Source organism: Anolis carolinensis, chromosome 4, assembly GCF_035594765.1.
Source record: "Anolis carolinensis isolate JA03-04 chromosome 4, rAnoCar3.1.pri, whole genome shotgun sequence".
NCBI lineage: Eukaryota > Metazoa > Chordata > Lepidosauria > Squamata > Dactyloidae > Anolis > Anolis carolinensis.
In genome coordinates this window covers 193,321,684-193,349,335 of record NC_085844.1, presented here as the reverse complement: position 1 = coordinate 193,349,335, position 27,652 = coordinate 193,321,684, and the positions used below count along the sequence as shown (strand labels likewise).

At 42.9% G+C, this 27,652-nt stretch overlaps 1 protein-coding gene across 4 annotated transcripts in view; it reads left to right on the top strand.

The window, feature by feature from the left end:
• The window catches only part of grm4 (glutamate metabotropic receptor 4), a 451,932-nt gene that overhangs the window by 278,214 nt on the left and 146,066 nt on the right, over positions 1–27,652 (top strand). The window contains exon 1 of one of the 4 annotated variants that reach the window (XM_062978464.1): positions 18,346–27,609. The exons of 2 other annotated variants lie outside the window; for them this stretch is intronic. The gene's annotated coding sequence lies outside the window, so the exon portion shown is untranslated. Of the gene's footprint in view, positions 1–18,345; positions 27,610–27,652 lie in introns of those variants that run through there. One more of the 4 variants, XM_062978466.1, reaches the window with a different exon arrangement.

Here is a 27,652-nt window from a genome sequence, read left to right as displayed (position 1 = left end):
GGACTGGCCGGCCCCCGCCCCTGTTTTGGTGGACGGGGAGGAGGAATTCGAGGTTCAGGACATTTTGGATTCTCTCTTCCATCGCCGCCGCCTCCAGTATCTCATTGACTGGGTGGGTTTTGGCCCCGAAGAACGCTCTTGGGAAGACGCTTTCACGGTCCATGCCCCCGACTTAGTTCGCCACTTCCATCAGGCCTACCCTGCCAAGCCGTGGCCCCGCGACTCAAGGAGAAGGGCCCTGTTGGAGAGGGGCCTTGAGGGGGGGGGGATAGTGTGATGTCTCATGGGCCTTGTAGTCCCATTCCTAGTGCTATTGTGGCAGACGAGGAAAAAAACATGGGATTTCCACCGGTTCAGCTTGAATCGGAGCCTCTCCACCTGGAGGATGTTTGTCCTCAGGAAGTTAACCAAACAAGCCTTGGGCAGAATTCTCCCCCGTTTTCCCGAAAGGACAATTATAATAGAGATAGAGGAGTCAGGGAGGCAAATCGCCGGAGTCTCAGAATCGCTGCCAAACAATTAGCTGATTAGGTCTGCTTCCCTTGGGAAATTCTAAGGAGTCATGCATCTGGACAGAGTTGGGTTTCACTTCTTGTTCTCCAGGGAAAGTGTTCTGTTGGCGGGAAAACAAGACCCTATATAGGGGTTTTGCCACAAGGGGAACCTTGCGGAGTCAATTGATCAGCTTGAGAGAGAGATCGTGTGTGGACTTCGTATTCCTTGTTCCCTGCTTCCCGGATCTAGTTTCAAGTCTTGCCTTGTCTCACGTTTTGCCACAGACCTTGTTTCATGCTTCAAGTTGCCACGTTTCAAGTCTTTGGTCCAGCCAAGAATCAAGCTTAAGTTCCAGCCTTGTTGTCAAGCTTCAATGGACTATAAGACCTTGTCATCTCCCCACACTTCTGCTTGGCAAAGTGTGTGTTTCGGTTAATGGACTATAACTTTGAACTCTAATATCTTATATTGGACATTATTTTCCTGGACTATATTTGGCCTTTCCTGAAAGGTCTGCTTCTGAACTTTATTCTTCACTTGTTTTTATTGACTTTATATATTTCTATAATAAAGATATTAGATAGATTCTGGCCTCTGTGTAAGGTTATTGGTGCTCTGCAGCCTGGGTTCTGACATCGGTGGTGGAACTGTCTGCCCTGGAATGTGGTGGAGGCTCCTTCTTTGGAGGCTTTTAAGCAGAGGCTGGATGGCCATCTGTCGGGGGTGCTTTGAATGCGATTTCCTGCTTCTTGGCAGGGGGTTGGACTGGATGGCCCATGAGGTCTCTTCCAACTCTATGATTCTATGATAGGAATTTGCTACCACCATCACCACCACCATCTTTATAATCTTTATCTCATATTTTCCACCGATCCAATGCTTAATGTGGTTTTCAAATGAAAACAAATGCAATATAGTTAAAATAAATATAGTTATAACCCCAATTAAAAAGAATCAATTTTCAAATCCTATCACAATGAAAAAATATTTGTCTATCAATGGAAGAACAGCAAAAAAGTGTGTGGAAGTGTGTGTGGGGGGGGGCGGGGCAGGGGGGTATCATTCTACCCTCCTAAGGAAGAGAGTTCCACTACCAAGGAGGCTCTACCAAAAGAGTTCCTTTCAAAATAAGCCAATGAAAAGAAAGACAGCAAACTTTGAACAGGTGTATCTTAGTATGGAGAAAATGCATGGCCAGTCAATCCTGTTTATTTAGATGTTTAGCACACTGAGGCTTGAGTAGAGCAGGTTAGCAGTGTGGTGGCCTCATTTTTTCTGGTGCCCTCCCTTAGCATCCATGCCTGAGCAGCTTTTTAATTGACTCCCAAGAAGAGTGGCTAAGCAGAGATAATGGGCTTTGGCCCACCTTTTCTAATGAGCTAGCCTTCTGGGGGCCTATGAGGTGACATGAATAATGAATCCTTCCAGGTAGGGGAGCACTGAATTCCATCTTGTCAATTAAAATACCCCAGGCTCAGCCATTTCAGTTAAATTGACTCATTTGGGAAGTGGGGGAGAGACCAGCAGGAGCCAGAAAAAAGGGAGTTGTCTATATTGGGAAGGAGAAATTTGAATCAAGGTTATTATCTCCTGTCTGATTTATATGCAGTGGTGAATATGACCTTATACCATGGAGAGAGCAGTAAACTAGTCCTAATTGTAGCTTGTTGCTAAGACCTAGGACATGCCGGAGCACAGCTAGTCATGGACATGTATGCATTAACTAGTATAAATAAGACATCAAGTGATACTTCTTTTGGCTCTGGATGCCAGATAGATTGAAAGATTTTTGCAGTTAACAATTTGGAGAAGAAACAGGAAGGATGTTAGGCAGTTGGCTAGTTGGTACACTAAAAGCACCCCAATTATACCTCAAGAAGAGAGAAATCCAAAATTGATTGACTGATGTTTAATCTAATACTTGGCAGAGGGAGCCCTAGAAAGTAGCCCTTCCCTGTTTTGCCTCTCTAGTTGAACTTGCCCAACATATCTTCTTTGGCTTTTTCCTAATATTTCATTCAGACAGATCTTTAAAAATAAAGTAAGTTCACGTCTTGTTCCTCCTGATTGAAGATATGCATGGAATATTTGTTTCCTATTTGCTGACCTGGCATTGATTAGCAACATGCAAGTCTCCCAGTTTACAAGGCAGGGAAAACAGGAAAGAGTGAATAGCTTTTCTCTGTAGCACCATCAACATATCTCAGAGCTATGGTATCCTCTGCCATACACTATGGCTGGCAACCTGTTAAGACAGATTTATAAACTAAATGTATACCCTTGTAATTTATTTATTTATTTATTTCCATCATTTATATGCCGCCCTTCTCACCCGAAGGGACTCAGGGCGGCTCACAATACAGTAGAAAAATAAAACATAGCAATATAAAACAATCAATTTAAAACAATCCCATAAATACATTTAAAACAGTATAATAAAATACTTAATCCATTCGTCCACATAAACCTTGCACGTAAACCCTAGTCCGGACCGAGTTAAAGCCATCATAATTCATTCATTAAACGCTTGTTCGCAAAGCCAGGTTTTTACCTTTTTTCTGAAACTCAGAAGGGATGGAGCCTGCCGGATGTCACTGGGGAGGGAGTTCCACAGCCGAGGAGCCACCACCGAGAAGGCCCTGTCCCTCGTTCCCACCAGCCGCACTTGTGAGGCAGGTGGGACCGAGAGCAGGGCCTCCCCAGACGATCTTAAAGTTCTCATGGGCTCATAGGAGGAGATACGTTCGGATAGGTAAGTTGGACCGGAACCGTTTAGGGCTTTGTAGGCCAAAACCAGCACTTTGAATTGGGCTCGGTAGCATATTGGCAGCCAGTGGAGCTGACGCAACAGAGGAGTGGTGTGCTCCCTGTACGCCGCTCCAGTTATAAGCCTGGCTGCCGCTCGTTGTACTAATTGAAGCTTCCGGGCCGTCTTCAAAGGCAGCCCCATGTAGAGCGCGTTGCAGTAGTCCAAACGAGCTGTAACTAGAGCGTGGACCACCGTGGCCAAGTCAGACCTCCCAAGGAACGGGCGCAGCTGGCGCACAAGTCTGAGTTGTGCAAAGGCTCCCCTGGCCACCGCCGAGACCTGGGGTTCCAGGCTCAGCGATGAGTCCAGGAGAACCCCCAGACTGCGAACCTGTGTCTTCAGGGGGAGTGCGACCCCGTCCAACACAGGCTGTAACCCTATTCCCTGTTCAGCCTTACGACTGACCAGGAGGACCTCTGTCTTGTCTGGATTCAATTTCAATTTGTTAGCCCTCATCCAGTCCGACACAGCGGCCAGACACCGGTTCAGGACCTGGACAACCTCCTTAGTGACAGGTGGGAAGGAGTGACAGAGCTGGACATCATCTGCGTACAGATGGCACCTCACCCCGAAACTCCGGATGATCTCTCCCAACGGCTTCATGTATATGTTGAACAACATGGGGGACAGTACTGACCCCTGCGGGACCCCACAAGTCAATGGTTGTGGGGCCGAGCAGGTGTCCCCCAAGGACACCATCTGGGACCGACCCTCCAGGAAGGACCGGAGCCACTGCAGAACAGTACCTCCAAGCCCCATCCCGGCAAGGCGCCCCAGAAGGATACCGTGATCGACGGTATCGAAGGCCACTGAGAGGTCCAGCAGAACCAGCAGGGACACACTCCCCCTGTCCAGTTCCCGGCGTAGATCATCGACTAAGGCGACCAAGGCTGTCTCGGTACCATGCCCCGGCCTGAAGCCAGACTGCGCCAGATCCAGAAAATCAGTGTCAACCAAGAATGCCTGGAGTTGTGCGGCCACCACACGTTCCATGACCTTGCCCAAAAAGGGGAGATTGGAAATAGGCCGAAAGTTCTCTAATTGAGTGGGGTCCAGTGATGGCTTCTTCAACAGTGGTTTGATCACAGCCAATTTGAGGCTCGCTGGAAAAATGCCTTCCTGAAGGGAGGCATTCACCACCACCTTCACCCACTCGGCCAACCCCCCTCTGGCTTCCTTTATCAGCCAGGATGGGCAGGGGTCTAGGATGCATGTGGTAGCCCTCACCTCTCCAAGCACCTTGTCCACATCCTCAGGCTGAACCAATTGAAAAGAATCCATCAAAATAGGACAAGCAGGTGCTCGTGTTACATCCTCAGAGACTGCCGTTAATATGGTGTCAAAGCCGGAGCGGATCAGAGCGACTTTGTCCGCAAAGAACCGAGCAAATGCTTCGCAGCGGGCTGCCGAGTTGTCAGGGATCCCGTCTTGAGCGATGGGATTTAACAAGCCTCTGACAACCCGGAACAGCTCTGCCGGACGGTTCTTTGCAGACGCAATATTAGCTGCCAAGAAAGCATTCTTTGCAGCATCTATTGCCGCGGCATATGCCCTGAGGTAGAGACACAGCCGTGTTCGGTCTGATTCGTTCCACTCTGAACGCCACACGCGCTCTAGTTCCCTCTTTTTTCGCTTCATCGCTGCCAACTCCTCAGTAAACCAAGGAGCTGGTTTAGCTCGGTTACTCGAGAGGGGACTTCCGGAGCAATCGTGTCTACTGCCCTAGTCATCTCCCTATTCCAGAGAGAGACCAGGGCATCAACAGGATCACCAACCGAGGCGGCAGGAAACTCCCCAAGAGCCGTCAGGAATCCATCTGGATCCATAAGCCTCCGGGGGCGGACCATTTTAATAGGTCCCCCACCCCTGCAGAGGTTAGGTGGTGCATTCAGCCTAAACCTGATCAGGTGATGGTCGGTCCATGGCAAAGGAGCAATGGTAAGCTCCTCCACACCGCCACCTTCCTCCCATCCCTGGCAGAAAACCAAGTCAAGTGTGTGCCCCGCTCTGTGGGTGGGACCAGATACCAATTGGGACAGCCCCATGGTTGCCATGGAGGCCATGAAGTCCTGAGCCGCACCAGTCAGGATGGTCTCAGCATGGACATTGAAGTCCCCCAGCACTAAAAGCCGCTGGGACTCCAATGCCAGGCCCGAGACCACCCCCGCTAGCTCAGGTAGGGAGACTGTAGTGCAGCGGGGTGGGCGGTACACTAACAGAATCCCCAATCTGTCCCGGTCACTCACCCTCAGGTGGACACATTCAAACAAGGTTGACTGCGGGATGGGGCACCTGATCAGGGGGATAGACTCCTTATAGACCAGTGCAACACCGCCTCCCCGTCCTCCGGATCTTGGTTGGTGCTGCACGGCATACCCGGGAGGACAAAGTTGGGTGAGATTGACCCCACCCGCCTCATCCAACCAGGTCTCCGTTATGCACACCAGGTCTGCCCGTTCATCCAAGATGAGGTCTTGGATGATTGCTGTTTTTCCATTTACAGACCTGGCGTTCAACAGCACCACCTTTAATCCGGAGGAACCGCCAACCTGGGTATCCAAGTTTACCATATCAGGAGGCCATTTTAAATCTACAAGAAATCTCTTCCTCTCCCTAGGCCGAATCAGTTTTGGCCTCCCTTTCCCGTATCTCCCCCTCCCCTGGATTACCTCTATGGGGGCCCCTCGGCTAGTGGACATCCTCCCCCCCCTCCATGGCCCCTCTCCCCTTCTTCCGTCATTGGGCTGGCACTAGCTTTCAAATATGAGCCAGATCCCTGCTTAAATTGTATCTCACTCCACTCTCCTTTGGATGTAGCTCTTTCATCTCCCCATTCCCCCCACTTGGGAGTTACTAGCGTAAAGTGCAATATAAAGTTCTTTAATTTCCCAAAAGTGCAAAGTGCTAAAGGTGGAGGGGAATCTAGTTCATAGAATGTTCTAATAGAATCAATGGGGTGAGGGAGGTAGATCAACAAGCTAAGGGATAACAATAAAATCACCATTAAAGTGCCAGAAGCTTTAGCTCTTACTACAGCGTTATACAGTTCTTCCAATAATAAGGTGACTTTGTGCTTCAACATCCCCGGTAAGACTACAGCTGTTCTGAAGGTGAATAAGGCACACCCTCCCCTAGCTTCTTAGGCAACCCACCCCAACCCTCAACTTGTAGCTCTGAGTTAACACGGCTGAACACAATTCATAGCAGCATGGAAAATTCATAACAATCAATTATGAGGGCTAGATAAAGTGCTCAGTCCAGATGATCATCAATAAAGTGCTAACAGTGCATTTCTAGATGGAATGCGGTGCTGGAGCAGTCCAGTGATGGTTGGGTGGGAAGACAATGCACAGGCCCTGCTGGCCTAAGTGGGTCAGCAGACTGAGTGGATTGGCAAGCTGACTCACTGAATAGCAGGGACCAGAAGATGGAATGTGCCTTTAGTCTTGTGTGGAAACTCCGCCCGGTTGAGGAGGAGGCTCCAGGCCGTAATTGTACACTTGGCTGCCTCAGGAACTAGTAGCAAAGTATGGGACAATATGGGGACGATGGTATAGTCCTTATAAGCAGTCTGGCAGCTGGATGTAATGCAGCAAGCAGCACAGAAGCTTCTTTCCTAATAAAAGGGCTCCATAAGTCAATACCTCCTGCTTCCTCCAGAGGTCCCTCCCGATGATGTTTAGTCCAAGTCTCCACAAGTTGTTGAGGGTGATTAACCCAGGGCCTCAGTCCAACAAGGGCCAGGGAGGGGAGAGAAAGCGCCACGAGCTGAACAATGGTGGCTACAAGAGTCGTTCCTGATCTCCTTCTTCTTCCTCTCCTCCTCCTCTCGGAGACACACTTGCAGCCCCCTTAATACAGCAGCAGCAGGGGGGGGGGAAGGAGCCACACGGAGGTCACAGGCGGAGAGGGGACAGACATCAAAGAATAAGAATAGGTCCCTGAATGGCCTATCTCCCAATATGACAAGATAACAACGCTGAAAAAAAGATCTCCCGGCCCGGGGTCGTCCAGTTCAGGGGCCGCTTGGAGGTCGTTTGGGCCAAACGGAGCCGCCTTGGCCCGCCAGAAGCCCTCCGGAGGATCTCCTCCAACGCTAGGGATGGGAGAAGCCGAAAACAAAAGGGCAAATGCCCAGTCTTATAGTCCCCCTCCCCCCTGCCGATTCAGCGGGGCCGAGAGGCTGCAGCAGCTCCAACCAAGAGGCCACGAAGACTCACGGAGAGGGAGAGAAACAGCGGAATGGTGAAATGGCGACCGCTCGACTACCTCCCGGTCTTCCTTCTCTTCCCACAGCCTCTCGCTGCTCAGCCCGACACCGTAGGCTCTTGCCAACGCCAGCACCCCAACCCTCAGGTATTAAACAGGGTTTGGGGAGATAGGAAGCGAAATAGGCGAGCCTTTTTGTGGCAATTTAGATCTTCTAGCCACAGAGCCCATCAAGGCTGTTGCTGCCACGCCGCCATCTTAGATCTTAGGTCCAAGAAATACCTTAATTATTTGGTATTCACATATATGACTGTGGCACCATTGCAATAACTGCAACTGCTCACGTATTTGGCATTGCTGATGCATGTGTGATTTGGAGGTCAGATTGGGAGGAAGAACATAGTTAGTGCATCATAGTTATGTGTCCAATGTAGGATCCCAGCCTATATTTATAATGATCTATATAAATATATGCGGAGTATGTTTAAGGAATTATGCCTGGGACACTTCCTAAGAATATGAGAAGAAGGCTGCATTCCCCCTGGAAAAAGACCCGTTGCTCCCTTTTGTCCCTTATATGGTTTGCTTAGCAGGACACTTTCAACAGTTGCTTGAGTCTAAAGCCTTTTCAGCACTTAGCACAGTCGGAAGCATCAGGTAAACTAGTTCTTGACTGATGGTGGCAAAAGCAAGAGCTTATTATTTGCTTCCAATCAAGAGGGTATTTTACTGGTGTGCATTCTCTGAGTCTCAGCAGCTCCAACAGAGCCTTTATTGCTGGAGATTAAACCCTGACCCATGTGTGATGACATATATTAACTTCACCAGAAGAGAGAAGAGTCCCCAGAGCCCTTCTGCACCAAGTCATTTGCAGCCCAGCGGAGGCTGTTGTAAAGGCCAACTAGGAAAAGGTGATGAAGCCTTGCTGTCATATCAATGCTTCGTGCTACATGGGGCAGCTTCAAATCGTACAAATTTCCTATTTGAGAAAAAAACTTTCCTGTCACAGATTACTTTGATGGCATAGCTTGGTACTGGACTACATGGCTGCAAAGAACCAAGTGCTGGGAAGATCTAGCCTTCTCAGTTTCCCAACAATGGGTACAGAGGAAAAGATCCAAGGAAACATGAGCAGAATTACCATATGACACTGAAAAGAAAACAGATCAAATATTTTTATTTCTGCAGAAGGAATAGAGCTATTTCTCCTCAGCTTAATCAACAAGCCAGGAATGACAGATGGATCTGTTACTGTGTTATGGGTGTTCCACCTGTAGCTGCCCCATGTTGTAGAGGAACTCTTCCAGTGCTAAATCTATTTTGAATTCAGGAACTGAATAGCTCCTGTAGGGAACAGGAAAATGATCAGTTGATTCACTGTTCTAGTAGCAACAGGTCCAGCACTTACCTTAAAACAAGTATGTGTGTGGATTTTTTTCCAGGTTTTGTTACTTTCTGCATAATTACATTTAATTCTGCTGTTTCTGTCCTGGAACTGTTTAGAGACCCAGAGAGGCTTGAAAGATTTTTTCCAGAACCCTTCTATTAGGTTGTAGATGTATGCCTCCCAATAATTTTCACCTTTGATGACCCCAACACACGCCTATCACTGAGTTTTCTTGGCAAGATTTTCACAGTGGGATTTTCCATTGCCGTTTTCTGAAGTGAAGTGGATGAGACTTGCCCAAGTTCATTCAATAGGTTTTTATGGCCTAGTGGGGATTAGAAAAATGGTCGCCAGTGTTTTGTTCAAATCACTGTAATGCATTGACTCCTTCTACCTAGCTTCCAAAACATGTTTATTTAAAGAAATGGCAAGCTTAAAATTGATGAGGACATGCCTCACCATTACATATAATGACCATTCTCAATCATGGTAAAGTGGATTCTATGCATGCAGAGCAATGGGCCCTTTCATGCAAAAACTCTACCACTGTTTGTATTACTGTCCTCTAATAATAATAAAAGATCTCAACCGGCATTTGGAAACAATAGACATTGACAAAATTACGATCTGCCAACTGCAAAAGGCCACCCTACTGGGATCTGCGCGCATCATCCCAAAATACATCACACAGTCCTAGACACTTGGGAAGTGTTCAACTTGTGATTTTATGATATGAAATCCAGCATATCTATCTTGTTTGCTGTGTCATAAAATATAATAATAATAATAATAATAATAATAATAATAATAATAATAATAATAACAATAATAATAATACAAAACTTTATTTATACCCCACCGCCATCTCCCCGTGGGGACTTGGGGCGGCTCACAATGGTACAAGTAACGACGCAAATACATTAACAATATACACAGGTTAAAACACAAGAAGATGATAAAACAGAAGTTAAAACAAAGGTTGATACAACAGTAATACAGTAGAGTCTCACTTATCCATCACTCGATTATCCAACACATTTTTGTTGTCAATGTTTTCAATACATCATGATATTTTGGTGCTAAATTCGTAAATACAGTAATTACTACATAGCGTTACTGCATATTGGACTACTTTTTCTGTCAAATTTGTTGTATAACATGATGTTAATTTGTAAAATCATAACCTAATCTGATGTTTAATAGGCTTTTCCTTAACCCCTCCTTATTATCGAACGTATTCGCTTATCCAACATTCTGCCGGCCCGTTTATGTTGGATAAGTGAGACTCTACTGTAATATCAAACAACCACCAATGCAATTCAGTCAACTTCAAAGGTGGGGGGGACTATAGCAGCAATATAAGATAAAATCATTAGATTAAAATACCCCGATGAAAGGAACCTAATAACATTCAGAATAGAATTATAATGAGGCTGGTCATCCAATAGCTGTCTCTCCAAAGGCCAGCCCAAACACCCAGGTTTTCAATTGTTTCTTAATGGCTTATTTGTGGCTTTCTCATTTTTTTTTAACAAACCCCTGAAAGAGGGGAGGGAACTTTGGACTTTTAAATGTTTTTGGTCTGCAATTTTCAGCATTTTTCAGAATGGGCAGTGCTGTCCAAAGGCTGAGGGAAACTGCAACCAGAGCCGGTCCAAGGTAATTTTCAAGTGTAGGCGAACAGAAATGTTGGCGCCCCCCTCCCCCCAAAAAAACCAATCACTGAAAAATTAAAGTGTTGGATAAGCAAAAATGTTTGATAATAAGGAGGGATTAAGGAAAAGCCTAAATAAACAACACTCTGAAAATGGGAAATCCAGACAGGAAACAATCAGGGCCAACTAACACCCCCCAACAAAGGATGCCCCCAGGGAGGAAGCCCCACTTGCCTTGCTTCCTAGACTTCCTACAGAGGAGGAGGCTGAGTTGGATGACCCAGTAGTCTGAATCAGTACAACTATTTCTGACAATGTATGTCAGATTTTCTCAAACTGACATTTTCCAGAAGTGCTGGACATTCATTACTACCATCTCTGCCTTGCACATCCATTAGAAAGTGTAGATTCTATATCTCTGCTAAACTACATAGTTGCATACAGGTGTTAAAACTTTAATCCTCGGGAAAATCTACTTATAAATGAAGGTACTAGGACTTATTTAACAATTTCCCTCCTTTCTCATAAATGAGGCCAAAAGTGGCTCACCTATAAATTAAAACAAGCTCCATGTATTAAAAAGTAACAGTAGAAAATTAACATTCAATTAAATAAGTGTGTATGCATTAAATTAATTCACCCAAGTTAGGTAAGATAAGCAATACTTACTTCACAGGCTTCCCAAAAACCATATTGTCTTCCTAGGCTCCTTTCTGCCGCAGGAGACAGGAGTTGCCTCGATGGCGCCCCCAACAACATGGCGCCACAGGCAAATGCCTAGTTTGCCTGGTGGTAGAACCACCTCTGACTGCAACCTCATAACAGCTGGTTGCCCAAAGTTGTCTACCAGTTGGAACTGCAAAACCAAAATATACACAAACCAAAGCCAAGTAGAAAATAGGTGAATAGCTTTTTTCATATGATGTACCAATTTAAAGGGATGAAGAATGTTATTTTTTTCATGTCAGGAGTGACTTGAGAAACTGCAAGTTGCTTCTGGTGTGAGAGAATTGGCTGTCTGCAAGGACGTTGCCCAGGGGATGCCCAGATGTTTGGTTTTTACCATCCTTGTGGTGGGCTTTTCATGTCCCTGTATGGGGAGCTGAAACTGACAGAGGGAACTTGCCCGCTTTCCCCAGATTCAAACCTCTGACCTGTCAGTCAGCAGTCCTGCCGGCACAAGGGTTTAACCTCCAGGGGCTCCAAAGAATGTAATGGAGACAGGAAAGCAAAGGAAGACATAGTTGGTACTGATCCATAGGCAGCACAGAGTCAGATCTTGATAGCTGTCCACCTGAGACACCACTCAAGAGACAGGACGCTGTAGCCCAAGAATGCTCTCATGAGTCCATGATTCAGTTGACTAAACTGGCCATTGGGGGAGATCAAGCCAACAACCAGAAGATCTGTCAAGATAGAGTAAGTGTGTTGTTGGAAACTATAGGCATAACAAGTATGGAACAACTGAGAAGAGACATCCTTTGGTTCAGGTAAAACTAGACTGAACTTAACAATATTATCTGCTCACATTTATGCACAATTAAAATGAACCCAGTGCAGGGGTTGGAAACATTGTATCTCAGAGGTTGTGTTGCAGTAGTGGGTAGAGCAAAAGACAAAAGACTAAGCATACAAAGCAGGACTCAGTTCTAGGTGTACATCCTTGGGATGCCCAGGGCAACAACTTCCTAGGAAGCAAAGTATAGATCAATTCCTTACAACTGTTTTGTGAGCATTGACCTGGGATAATAGAAGAAGAATTGAATTGTTACCAACACTGTGAACTGCCCTGAGTCCCCTTCGAGGTCGAGAAGGGCGGTATATACCGCAGATAAATAATAATAAAATAATAAATAACAAATAAGAAACTGGATGATCTCTAACCCTGTTTTATACTGTTGCAGGCCAGGAAGAAATCAAAATTTTCAATTTCTAATGTTTCTCATAAGTATGTTCCAGTTCTGCTATCTTTTCATGTTCATGTTATTCTAGTTCTGTTCCCTCTCCTGGTATCAAGCAATTATTATTATTATTATTTTTAGAAAGAACTACCAGTTATTCAAGTTAAGCTTTGGAATATAATAGCCACCCTGGCTGGATAGTCTCTCCCACAGGGGATGTTCAGAACTTAAACATTGTGTAAATTTAGTGAATTATTTCGCCATCACTGGGATCCTTTGGGGAAAAAGGCTTTGTTGAATGAAAATGGACAGCCCTGGTAATTGCAATTCAGCAACAGCAGGGAATAGAAAACACTTGAGAGCAGTGCTGGTTACCTGGGGAGGGAAGCTCTCTTGAGATACAGGTTGAAGGAGAAGAGGTAGCAAAAACAAAAAAACATGGCAAGGAAAGTACTGAAATAGAAAGCCTTCTATAATTAACATCTCCTCTAAGACTACTTGTAATAGCTCTAGAAAACCTTCAGTCTTCTGAAGTCTAGCCTTGTTAGCCTTGTTCTGGCTGAATTACTCTTGGCAAGCATTGTGATATCAGATTCCAGGATTCCATAATTTCTGATTGTACCAGGTAACAGAGCTTGTCTGCTAGATCTGCTGCGTCAGCTCCTCCACTCATATAATTGTTTTGGATTTTTCAAAAAAGTAAATGATGTGTGTGTGTGTGTGTGTGTGTGAAGAAAATTAGAATATTCATCTTCTTGCCTAGCTCAACTGTCACTAGAAGATGATGGGGTGGGGAGAGATGGCCTCTCCATCATGCTCTATTTCTCTCCTCCGAACAGTGTTGTGACTAAATGGGTTTTGTGTTAAGATATAAGGAATATCATTCAGGAAATTCCACTTTCTGCTACAGCAGCTGAGAGGCCATGAATTATGTATGTGCTGCAGGCTTCAGTGGTGCAACATAAATTGGCTGTCCCGATGACTCCCTTATCTGTGAAAACCTTTTGGGTGTCATCAGCTGTATACTTTCTCTGCCATCATGGGGTGAATCTACATTGTAGAATTAATTCAATTAGACAGCTTTTTAACTGCTGTGAGTCAATCTGACGGAAACATGAGAGTTGTAGTTTTACAAGGTCTTTAACCTCTGCCAAAGAATGCTGTTGCCTTACCAAACTACAACCACATAATCCCATACTATTGAGCCATGACAGTTAAATTGGTGTGAAACTGCATTTGTCCTGCACTGGATATGGAAAGTCAGTATGTTGTCATGGGGTGGTCCTCTTACATGTGTGTGTGTGTGTGTGTGTGTGTGTGTGTGTGTGTGTTTTTTTTTACTGCAGTTCTCATAATCTTTTCCATTAGCTATACTGGCTAGGGCTGGCTTGTTGCTGGCCCTCGTGGCAGAATGTTAGCCGCTCTGAGTCCCCTCGGGGAGAAGGGCGGGGTATAAATGCATGTAATAAATAAATAAATAAATAGGGCTCATTGGACATATAGGCTAATAATATGGTAAGGACTATAGTTATAGCCTCTGGTTTAGAGTTTTGATAAAAATAGGGGATCTGGCCCCTAGGTCACTAGGAGATCTTGGACTGTTTGCTGTCTCAACTATCTGGCAGTTGTATCTTAGGAACATGAAGGATTGACAGCATAAAAATTTGTATTTGGGTTGTAATGCTTTATATACTCCCCTTTCCCACAGAATTGGAACTCAAGACAGCTTCCATGATAACAGAAAGTGCAAGTTTTGAAAACCATGTAGATTAAAACATAAAAACATTTTAGTGGCATTATGATGTCATTGAAAACATCAAAAGCAAAGGATAAAAGTACAGCACATTTATATATCATGTCAGAAGCAAACTGAGAGTATAAATCGTAATGCATTTGAAAACAAAGTTTTAAAAATTATACTAAATGTTCTTTGACCAGTAGCTGGCCACTTGGAGTGCCTCTTGTGTTGCTAAAGGAAGGCCCTCCATTGTGCATGTGGCAGGGCTCAGACTACATTGTAGTAGGTGGTCTATTGTTTGCACATTTAAAAAACCCTTTAAAAATAAAAAATCTCCAAAATCTGTTGGAATACAAAGGATTCCATCAGTCAAGGAGAGGAACTCCAGAGCCTGGGAGAACAGTCATGGAGAAGACTCTCTCTTGCACTTTCCCCAAACATGCTTGCATGTAGCCATGAAACATTTGGCTAGTTTTGCTGCTCATGCTGTGGCAGACCATCAAGCCACTGTGATCAGTGAGTGAGTCTGTGAGTCTGTGGTTGTTCTAAGATGACCTCTACCAGATGTTGTCAATGTTCTCTTCTCTATGAGAGGCATTCTATGGTCTCTGCCATGGTCTCTGCATCTGCTTCCATGAACCAGATAGGCTTTAGGACTGGTTGGGGCAGACAGAATAATTGACCAGAAAATGCTGGTGGACTCTGGTGAAATAGGAATTGGAAGGTTTGTAGTGGAACAAGTATAGGAGAATTCCCATTGGTTCATAGATTTAACTTCTCCTGATTTTTTTTATCAAAGTAGATTTCTAATTGAACTAAACTGAACTGAACAGAACAGAAAAGCTCACTCCTTTCTGATTCAAATTGTGTGGGTGCATTGGTCTGATATATGAAGGTTGAATACACTCTTCCTTTGCATAGTTATGCAGTCAGTCCATAAATATAAATGACTCATTGCAGGACAGCTAATATCCCTCCATGATGAGCTAAGTTCATGCAATCTGTCCATAATGAGCTGAGTTTCCAGTGTCAAGACGTTTTCCTTAGCAGAGCTAGCTGCCACTATCTACATTCATCTTCTTAGGAACAAGGCAGCAGGCTGATCTATACCTTTATGCTGATTCTTTTCCCTAGTGAGCACGCAAGCTTGGCACATTGATTACTGCAAACAGCTGGGAAACATGTAATTTCCATTGAGAAAATGTAACCATTCCTCACCTAGCATAATGCTAAGGGATTTCTGTGCACAGTATTGTTGCATATTTTTGCTCTCTAAACTTTTTTTAAAAGAACATATTTCATTCCCAGAACATGGCCTCTTAATTCCAGAAAAGAGGTTTCCTTTTCTTTAAAATGTCTGCTTTACTTGGAAAATGCCGTAGAAAAGGATCTTGGTAACATCAGCAAATGATGATAATAGTAAATATATAATATCTAGCACAAAACGGTGGTCAAGATGCATGAAGGCATGCATGGAATGTAACCGTTTTACAGGCACAGCTCCCTATCTTTTTCCTTGTCACCCGCCAAGCCCTGTGGTGCAACTGCTACAACCATTCAAGGGATATGGAGCTGGGGAGAAAGAAAGTGGCTGGTACATGGCAATGTGTCTCATCTCTGCAGTTTGCCAGAGTAAAAGGGAGGTAAATACATGTCTTTTGCTTCATCTATGATGTGGAATTAATAATCACACAAACTGTCATAACACAGTGCTATGGAATCCTGGAATTTGTAGTTTGGCAAGGCACCATCACTCTTTGGCAGAAAAGGCTGAAGAGGGTTGTTGTATGTCTTTCGGGCTGTGTGGCCATGTTCCAGAAGCATTCTCTCCTAACGTTTCGCCCACATCTATGGCAGGCATCCTCAGAGGTTGTGAGGTATGGAGAAAACGTTTTCTCCATACCTCACAACCTCTGAGGATGCCTGCCATAGATGTGGGCGAAGCGTTAGGAGAGAATGCTTCTGGAACATGGCCACACAGCCCGAAAGACATACAACAACCCTGTGATCCCGGCCATGAAAGCCTTCGACAAAGGCTGAAGACTTTGTAAAACCACAACCCCCATGATTATATAACATTGAGCCATGACAGTTAAAGCAGTTTCAAATTGCATTAATTAACGGTGTAGATGGCCCCTCTGACTCTAGTGAACTGAAGGGGATAAGAGGCTAGGGCAGAATACAAATAAGGTCTTATTATTATAATGCAAATAAAGTCTTATTAAGAGGTGGTTGTATTTCCCCCTCTCTTTCCACCATAGTTATTTCCTCCCACTCCTTCCACTATAGCAGCCACCTCTCAGAGCTTGGCAGCTACTCAGAGGAGGGGTTTTGGATGCAGAGTAAATGGTTAGATCCTGCATACCATTCTAAACAAAACTAGCTAATTTCCCCTCTGATGCAATTTGCAAATGAGAATTTAGCAATTTTCTCCCTGCTGTGAAGAAAATAATTTTCAAAGCTTATTTGCAATTAAGGACTTTGTGTAAAATTTGCACATAATATTTTTGCAGGGAAAAAAAAGTACTGCATAGAAAACAACATTTTTTCTGCAAATAAACTAATATTCGTTGGCAGGAATATTGTTCTTTGTGCAGAAATGATACAATTGGGAATTTATTATGCACAGCATTCATGTGTGGTTGATCTGTATAGAAAACAACCTTTTCTTTACAAAACTTATGTGCAGAAAACAGCTTTCTCATGATAAAACAGCATTTTCTGCACAGATGTGCAGAAAAGGATGAGTCTTGAATAGTAAATATCTTCTTCTTTTTTTACACAAAACAATCATCTGTGAATTTTGTGCATAATAAGATTCAATGTGTTGTTGAAGGCTTTCATGGCCGGGATCACAGGGTTGTTGTATGTCTTTCGGGCTGTGTAGCCATGTTCCAGAAGTATTCTCTTCTGACGTTTCGCCCACATCTATGGCATCTAAGTTTATCCATACCTCACAACCTCTGAGGATGCCTGCCATAGATGTGGGCGAAACATCAGGAGAGAATACTTCTGGAACATGGCCACACAGCCCGAAAGACATACAACAACCCAATAAGATTCAAGTTGGGAAGATTATCTTCAATCCAGGATTCTTCTCATCAGAGTTTCTTGACACTTGAAATACATGCTTTCTCTCAAATTTTGAACATATTTGAATATGATTTCTATCTCTTCTGTACAGGAGTCTTTTATTCAATGTTTACTTCTATAGGCCTTTCTGGACTTCAGCTCCAAGAAACTCTGATGGCTGGCCAAACTGGCTTGAGCTTGTGGTGGTTCTGCCAGTTCCCATTATCCTTCTATGCTGAAACATAGTAAAAAAAACCCATAGAATATAACCTAAGACTTGGTTTGTTGTTGTGGTTAGATCAAAATTTAAATTGCTTGACTCTGACTCACTGGAACTTTACATTAAGGAGAAAAACACCATGAAGCCCTTGGTTTCTTTCAATGTTATTATTTCCACACACATATACCTTCTGTTAAAATGATACAAACTTAAACGTCACATGTTCAAAGAGTAAGTGGCAAGAGTACACATTTTTCAGTAGTAGCCTCCAAAAATAGCTTTGGCCTTTGCCATCTTTGTGAAACTAGATCATGACATTTCTCTTTTCCTGTGTAACTGGGATATTCGTTATCCCCGTTGTGCAGGTTAGGTGACTGATTCCACTGTTCATTCCTAAAATGTTCTCAATCTCAATTTCTCTCTCAATCCTAATTTCTCTCTCTCTGATGTTTTACAGACACTTTCAGCTCCTCCAACTGTCCTAAATTGGCAGATGCTATTGACATAAATCCTTCTCTTGTCCTTCTTTACCTGTTGCTTTGAAAATGCTCATTTCTCTGACTTCCATTCACTTTCCCCCTTTGCCTCAGCTTACTTCAGTTGCTGCAGACTGAGTTCAAAATGCAAAATGAGTGTGCGCTCTATTAATTTAGCAAGGCGGAAAGAAGAGGAGGAGTGCAATCTTGCCTTACCCTATAGGCTCCAAGAAAACCAAACAAGTGCCACCTCTGCTAGTCAGGCCTGTAGCGGGGGGGGGGGGGGGAGGGGGAGGGGGGGAGAGGTTAAGAGTACAACCCCACCCCAAAATGTTTTAGGGTTTTTTTTAAACTGATTTACTCATGAATTGGCTAACCAGTTTAAACCTAAACCCCCCCCCCCCACCGGCTACAGGCCTGCCTAGGGTACATGTTGTTCCTCATTGATGACTTGTATTATCTTCACAAACTCATGTTGCTTAACTGGTGTTCTGGTTTTCTTTTTTGAAATTTTAGAGGGTACACACTTTTATTACATTTGCATAGTTTTGATGAATATGCTTCTGCGGAATAACAGGTGTGACCTATGATACCTCTGCCAGTGTCACTTCTGCTGCTGCAGTGTCCCTAACCCTAACTCTAACCTTAGCAAAAGTGTGCCTTACATGGGAGACCCTACTAGCAGCCACACTACCACGGGCATAGCTTCACATGAGCACAAATGGAATTATAGTATCATGTTGGGTTATTCTACTATATTTCACACATTTTCAGGGATTACCCGCTTCTGTTCTGAAGAAGGACTTACTTTGAGCCTTCATAATGAAGAAAGGGAAAGGGAAACTTTACAATGTCTGGTTTATTATTATTTACTAGTTATACTAAATAGCAGAATCTTCTACCTGTTCTTCTCTGTAGAAGATTAAAAGTTCCTTGTCTTGTATTTCTCTCAGGATCTAACTAGAATTATTAAGGTGTCACCTTGTTAGTCAACAGGGCTTCCATAGATGGAAAAAAGAGTAGAGATTTGTAGGAAAATCATCATCACTTTTCTTGTTCAGGATAATTTTAAGACCGCATTTTCAGGAAAATGATAGTCAGGAGAATAAGCAAGCAGCTACATAGTTCCATATATTTATTAAATAAATTAGTCATTTTCTGCAGTTACCTACTCCTTGTGGATTCGCACCATATATCTCACAGACACTTCATACACTGGGTACATTTTCTTGTATAGACATTCATATGCTAGGTGCATATTTATTTAGAAGGCATCTTTCTTTTCATAAAGTACATATCATCTTAAAAGGCACCATGCCTCTCATAAGGTACATTTCAAATAATTTTCAATATATTTCAGCCTTCTAGTTACACTGAATTATTTCAGTATAACTCTGTATAAATATTTATTATTTCAAAGAGTATTTTCTGTTTTCTGTATTTTAAATAGCATTGTGTTAGAGTACAGGGGATTTAAAGTAATCTTATTTCATTCTTTGGGCCAGCATATCAACCTAGAAGTCAGCAACTTTAACGCAGTTAATTGCAAATAGATCTGGCTTAAATCACTGAGCTCAAACATCTATTATATCCATCTTTGATCCATTACTCCACCTTAGAAATGTTTTTTCCCCTTGCAGATAGCCTTCGAGAATTTAGGAATTGTTTCCAGTATGTGAGATATTTATAACATGGCACAACATGGCATTTTCCTCTGTCTTTTGTGTCTTTTCTCTGAATCCTATTATTGCATATAAGCCTGTATTTGTTTATACAGGTGGTCAGGTTGGTGATGTTGTTTTGATTGTCAAAGGAACTAATTCCTAAATTCCATGTGCACATTTGTTGTTGGGCATCTCTTGAACTCAATGCTCTGAAGAAAAGCCTTTGTCTAGTCTTGAACGCTACTGCAGTAGGCCTGTGTATTACACAGATTTACACATTTTTAGTTACACGCAAAGACAACATTATGCTAAATCATGCTCCTTGCATCAGTCCATATTCAGTGTTGATTGTTTTTTTAAGAGATTGTGGTGGAGTAGAGGTTGAGGTGAAGGAAATGTCATAGTGAAGAAATCATGGTTGTAGAAGATGCTGTGGTGGTGAAGTGTTCATGTTTTTTAAAATAATGCCCAGCAGACAAGTGATAAAGATGGAAGTTCTGGACCTAATAAGGGGAGAAAGAAAATCTGTTCTGAGATTGCAATGAAAAAAGTGAATCTTTCATCAGAGAAACTGTGAAGAGGAAAGAAGAAATTTGTGGTAGTTTTAACATGGCGCCTCCAATTTATGTCCAGAGTGTGAAATACATCCAGAGTAGAAATGGCCTAGAAGACATGAACAGAAAATGTGTTCTCTCTTGATAGCAAGGCTTTTTTTTTTTTACCAGAAAGCACTGGGCCTGTGCAAAGGCCTTGGAAGGGCATCCCCTGAAATGAATGTCACCAAGACATTTACTGCAAGTAAGGAATTGTTGCACAGATTTAGGGATAGGCATGGAATAAAAAATTAACACTAACACTGTAGGTTGTGTCTCCCAATTAAGATTCTACTGCCTCATTTCCAGAATGCCATTTAAATCAGGTGTTCAATTGTGATGAACCTGGGCTTTTATGGAAAAACGCCTACTAGAATTTATATTCAAAAAATTGTAAAGGCAGCACCAGGGCATAAAGCATGGAAGGACATGTTAAATGGTTTTATGTGGCAACTCTCCAGGACATATGATATAAATATAACTAACTATGGTGTACTGATCAAAGAAGCCATGTGCTTTTTCCAACGAAAAAAAAGCTTTATCTGGCTGTATTCTGGCAGCATGATACAAAAGTGTGGTTGACAGCCATCTTGTTTAACAAATGTTTTCACCAATGCTTCATCCATCCCAGAAGTAAAAAAATATATAATTATTGCCACAAGAAACTTAGCTGTTTAAAGTCCGATTAATAACTGACAATGCATCTGGCCATACCTAATCTGTTTCACATGAAAATAAAAATACTGTTATTGTCTTCTTGCCACCCAATGCAACCTCATTGATTCAGCCCTTTAATCAAGGTGACATTTGTTTTGTCAAAGCCACATACACCCACCCAATATTTGAGCCCATTGTAACAGCAATTGATGCAGATCTTAATGTAGACATATGACCTCATCACATGTATTCCATCCGCCCCCTGGACAGGAGACAGGGATAAATCGTCTTCTGTGTTCATGATTTTTGTGGAAATTAGAGAAAATGGTAAAACATGGGATCTGTCAAATTTTCCCATGTTGAATTGTTTCAGTGATTTGTATTAATGGTGGGCATTCCTATAGGCCTGTGGTTCTCAATCTGTGGGTCCACAGATGTTTTGGTCTTCAACTCCCAGAAATCAGCTAGTAAACTAGCTGGGATTTCTGGGAGTTGTAGGCCAAAACACCTGGGGACCCAAAGGTTGAGAATCACTGCTATAGTCAGTATCCTAACAAACATTGACATTTTTCTCCCAAAATCCTGCTTCATGGTAATTTTTAAAAATAATGGAATCATTCGAAATACTGAAATATCACCACTTTGTTTTTCCTGTCATTTCTCCTTCATAGTAATCTTGGCATTCGAAATTTCCCTACTGCTTTTAAACTTTGTTTCGAACTTCCATGATTGAAAGCAATGAGATTGCGAGGAAAGGAGAGGAGCCCAGTGAGGGGAGGGGTCTTCCTTACAAATGATGCCTCACCTCTACTTGAGAGTAAGAAGATTGGAAAGGAGAGCAGAGGAGCCCATGGAAAGAAATGGTGTCTCTCTTAAGAATGATGCCTTCTGTCTTCTCAAGAGTAAGCCGGTTGAGAGGGTCCATAAGAAAGCCCAGAAGTGGTGTCTGATTTAAGAATGATGCCTTGGGTCTCCTCTAGAATAACAGGGATGAGAGGGAACATAAAGAAACCCAAAAGCAGTGTCTTAAAATGATTATAGTTTAGGTTGGAGGAGGTGATCCTTTATGATGGGGTGATTAAATTAAAATAATAATAATAATAAAACTTTATTTATATCCCGCCACCATCTCCCCACGGGGACTCGGGGCGGCTTACATGGGGCAGTGGCCCAAACAAAATAAGAACAAAATATAAGCAACACAATACAATCACAATATAAAAAGATAAAACAATAATAGAATATATCAATATAAACAACAATACAAGATAAAAATTTCATTTAAAACACATAAATGGTAAGACCGTAATAAAAACAGGATAAATTATTAAAAACCCACTGGGGCTGATTAATTAATGACTATCTCCGAAGGCCTGCCGAAACATCCAAGTCTTCAGTTGCTTCCTGAAGGAAGGTAGAGAAAAATCTTTGCAAATACATATTTTCACGTCCTTTCCCTTGTAATATGCATGGGAGGCTGCTTACACTGGATTAGACTTTTGGACCATTTGAACTGTTTTTGTCTTGTATCAGCTTTTTCAACCACATACTCTCAAGATATATTGGATTGCAACCTCTACAATGGCCAAAATAGCCATGGCTGGCCCCAGCAATATCATATGGTGTTGGAAAGGGGATTTCATGCTACACAATTGTGCTGCTATGATTCCACTTTAACACCTTAGGACAGTGGTTCTCAACCTGTGAGTCCCCAGATGTTTTGGCCTTCAACTCCTAGAAATCCTAACAGTTGGTAAAGTGGCTGGGATTTCTGGAAGTTGTAGGCAAAAAAATCTGGAGACCCACAGGTTGAGAACCACTGCCTTAGGGAATCCTAGGATTTGATTATTCCATGATGACATTTTTTACAGGAATCTTTCTGCAGTGAAGATGCCATTTAGTTAAGCATTGCACATGATAGGCATTCTTAACAGGTGTATTGTGAGCTGCGTACTATCTAGAAAAAAATGTATCCAGTCTAATGATGGGATCCAGCAGAATGGACAGGTGTACCTGATTTTCCTAACTTTTGGGGGTATAAATGGGCTGAAATGAAAAGTAAACATCAAGCAAATTAAATGTGCAAATGATATTCAACCTAGTGATATTACAGGGACCAGAAATAATGCAAAATTACTCTGGGAGTAAAACATGAGGGATGGAAATAACGGAGAACAAACATAAGATTTCCAAAGTTAATTGAGGAGAGGATTTGAAAAACAAGGGAAAAGTTAATTAGGCTGCATTTACATAATTGCAGAAATCACATTCCTTATGTTAATTGGCCACTTCTTTTGACTGCCCACACTTCATAACAGCAGGTACCTTTTCCATTTATTCCCCATAACTCATGCAGCTTTCCAGTGAATATGCAGTAGCCTACACACAATCCATGGAGAAGATATGCAACCTGTTTCATAGCTAATTGAATTAATGTTGCTTAATCCTTTAGTCCACCAGCCTCAGTTTTATCTACACAGGGTGCCCTCCAGATAGATTGTACTACAAATCCATAATCCTTGATTATGCTGTCTGAGGGTTATAGAAGTTGTGGTCAAAAACTGGTAACCTCCCTCTGATCAATAATGCCCAATCATACTTGGGTTCCATCCTGGTGTCTTTTCCAACCAAATGTATGGGCTTGGGTGGCTTTTCATTCCACTGGTTAACTGAAAAACCAGCTGAGGTCATGACTGAAAAACCAGTTATGATCAGGACTGAGAAAATAATTAACATCATGATCTCAAAACCAAAAAAAACATGGTCAGGGGCCTCCATGGTAAGAAATGAGGCAGATGGCATTGGGAGAAAGGGTCTTCTCTGAACACCTGCCTTTGGAATTCTCTTTCCAGAGTTGTTTGCTTGGCATCTAATCATAAAGAGTTGGGAATGTTTAGCCTGCAGAAGAGACGGTTGAGAGGAGACATGATAGCCATGTGAAAGGATATCATTAGGAGGGAGCAGCCTTGATTTCTGCTGTCCTGGAGACTAGAACTCGAAGCAATGGGTTCAAATTACAGGAAAGGAGATTCCACCTGAACATTAGGAAGAACTTTCTGACTGTAAGAGCTGTTGAGCAGTGGAACTCTCTGCCTCGGAGTGTGGTGGAAGCACCTTCCTTGGAGGCTTTTAAACAGAGGCTGGATGGCCATCTGTTGGGGGTACTTTGATTGTGCTTTTCCTGCATGGCAGGAACTAGATGGCCCATGTGCTCTCTTCCAACTCTATTGCTCTATCATTCTGTGGTTCTAATTTGAAGAGATTTGTTGTTGAACAGAGATCTCTGAATGTATCCCAGCTAATAATAATGACCTTTTACTGCTTTGACGTTTTGGCTTCTTTTAATTGTTTTTTTTTACTTTGAAAAATTGGTTTTACATCTGCGTTTATTGTTCTAAGGAATGGAACTGAGGATTTGTTGTTGTTGCTGGAGAAGATTAAGAGATCGGATTGATATTTTAAATCCTTTTTGAAAGGACATTTGAAATCTTCTGAATGTTCAGTTGATAAGTGATAAATATTGCTTTGATTAGATCTGAATGCGGAGAAAGGGTGGGCATTAATAGCTACAAAAGGTCCCATGCTCATGTCTGAAGCATGTGGACACTTGTTTTTAAATGTAATTAGAGGATTTCTATCACAGTAGAGTTTTTTGTTTACTTTTTTGAACTGCAACTCCTAGGATAATCTAGGCAGCCTGGTCAAGTATACTTTGTCTTTGTTCTCTTGATCCTTAGTAGGGCTTCTTCCTGTGGGAAAGAAGGAAGGAAGGAAGGAAGGAAGGAAGGAGGGAAGAGCTGTCCCATGAAATAAGGAGCATAGGAACAGAGGATTGCACTCTGGTAACAATTGAGCATAAATTCCTTAATCTCAAATATGGCAAATGGTTAAAATTCTTTCTCCTCTTGGCTTTCCCCCATCCTCCACCCAGAATTTTGATACTCCTCAGTATCTACCAAAAATGTGCTTTGTGATTTACAAGCCCGCAGGATGGAGGTTTTACTCCCAGCTCTTGTCACCAGTGGTCAAGGGTCAAGAAGAATTTTGTACCTTCCTGCTGCAGTGCTGCCGTTGTATATTAAACTGGAGCTCAAGAGACACACATTAGTTCAGAAAATGTGACTGGATGTGTTGTTAGACTATAAATTTCAAAAGAGTGAAGAGAAATGAATAGAAGGGTGAAAGGCAAGGTGGATTTAGATTTCAGAGACTGTTAACAAAGTGTTCCTGTCAGCACGCTCCTGGGCTATTAAAGACTGAACCAAATTTGATGCTTTCAGCACAAGCTGATGAGATAAACATCGTAGGAGGAGGCAAGCAATGCAGCCCCCGTCCAGACCAGAGGCAAAATCCTGGCTGGCAACCCCTGTACTGCTCCTGATTGTGGAAGAGAAACATTACTTATGACTAAACTGAATCTTGTCAGACAATGTGACATATTTCAGAAGATCATCTGTGTCAATTTGCTGCAGAAAAATCATCAAAGAATCTGGAAATACCTTAAGGGCCAACATATTTTCTATGGCATAAACTGGGGTGGGAAACATGCAACTCTCCAGATGTTGGGGGACTTTAATTCCCATCAGCTTCAGCCAGCATGGCAGCAGCCATGAATAATGAGAGTTGTAGTTCAACAACCTCTGGAAGGTCATACACTCCCCACCCATGGCATACATTTTCATGGACTAACATCTGTTAATTTGAGCATCAATTTGCATCCCACTAGGTATAGCTGAATCACTGATAACAACCAAAGTCACAAGATAGTAAGTGGAATGAATTAGGCTTCTTACTGATAACACAGTACTCAGTACAGAAATAGCAGAGAAATAATAGCAGCATTCAGTGATACAGGAATAACAAACATCTCTCTTCGGGACTGAATAATGTAATGAAAAGAATAGTATGAAAATGAGAAGATAATATCATGATCATGTACATAAAGGATTCACTGTAATAATGGCTTTGACAAACACAACTATTCATGACAACAGTTTGAATAAGAATCTTAAACCTGCATTCTTTGTCCTGAAAATCCCTCCAGCCTTTCTAGTTAAAAACATCTTTAAGCCATGCTGAGATTCCCTGCCTATTGTAAACACTATATAATTTTGAAATTAATGCCAGAGCTTTTATATTCTTCAGAAATGGTTTATATCTATGACTCATTTGCATAATTTTAGAATTGGTTAAGGAGCAGAAGCTTGAAAAGGTTACTTTTTTTGGACTACAGTCTTCCAGCATGTTGTGAAATTTATATAGGCAATTGCTGCCATATTCTCGGAAGTCATTTATGTATCTTCCATCCCTCAATTTATCAGAGTGCTTTTTTATCAGCTGGTTCCAATGTAGCAAAAGAAGTTGCTCTCACAGTGTTTTGCCAAAGGCAAGAAGTCCTTGGGTTGTAAAGGCAGCACAAATGATGGTTTTGTGGTTTTCATTAGATCACAGGCAGGGAAAAAGAGATACAAGAAGTGTACTAACCTAAGATCTTACATTCTCCTTTCTATTGTTGGGAGCTCCAAACAGACAACAGCAGAGAGATCCCAACTGACTGGCACACAGTCAGGGTCAAGACCTGTACCCAAGTCCATTGGATAGAGCCCAGATAGCCATACTTATACAAAAAAAAATCTACTAGAGCTATGTGTGTGTTTGTATCAGCATCTTGATTCATTGCACATGATTTGATAGTCCAGCTCCAGTATTTATGAAAATTCATAGCTGATCAGAAGCTTATTAGTTGCAGCTAACCCATCTAGCTAGATGCCTTCACATTTCAAGATTAGACCTTCCAGCTTAATATAAACACAGCAGGGAAGCAAGAAAACAACCCCACCTGATCAGTCATATAGAGACCCGATCATGGATGGGAATTGTAAAAACAACTTCCAGCCATTTCCCATATAGACGAACAGATTTTCTGGTTTCTCAGCTGTTACACAGAGTTGGAATTTTATCATGTCTGCTTACCAAATGATTTGCAGAATCCAGTATTTCCTTTGACCCAAAAGGGGAAGATCAGTGGAGTCCTATCACAAGATGTATCAAGTACATCTTGATAACATCAAGGGCTGAGAGGCCTGCTGTTGTGCTGCAGAAGAGGCCAGAAACATCTCCAGCCAGCCTGCCTGTTGCTGCCTCTGGGACTCCTTGTGAGTAGACTGCAGCCCCAGGCCCTTTCCATCTGGGTGTGACTCAGCACTTCCTAGGAAGGACCATCTATAAAGCCTGAGTCCACAAGGCCCTGGCAGGGCTGAGAGGCCTGCTGTTGTGCTGCAGAAGAGGCCAGAAACATCTCCAGCCAGCCTGCCTGTTGCTGCCTCTGGGACTCCTTGTGAGTAGACTGCAGCCCCAGGCCCTTTCCATCTGGGTGTGACTCAGCACTTCCTAAGAAGGACCATCTATAAAGCCTGAGTCCACAAGGCCCTGGCAGGGCTGAGAGGCCTGCTGTTGTGCTGCAGAAGAGGCCAGAAACATCTCCAGCCAGTCTGCCTGTTGCTGCCTCTAGGACTCCTTGTGAGTAGACTGCAGCCCCAGGCCCTTTCCATCTGGGTGTGACTCAGCACTTCCTAGGAAGGACCATCTATAAAGCCTGAGTCCACAAGGTCCTGGCAGGGCTCAGAGGCCTGCTGTTGTGCTGCAGAAGAGGCCAGAAACATCTCCAGCCAGTCTGCCTGTTGCTGCCTCTGGACTCCTTGCCTACTGCCCCCCTCCCTTTTTCCCAGCGCTGGTGAGTGGACATAAGAAGGGAGGGAAGACTTTTAAAACTCCAA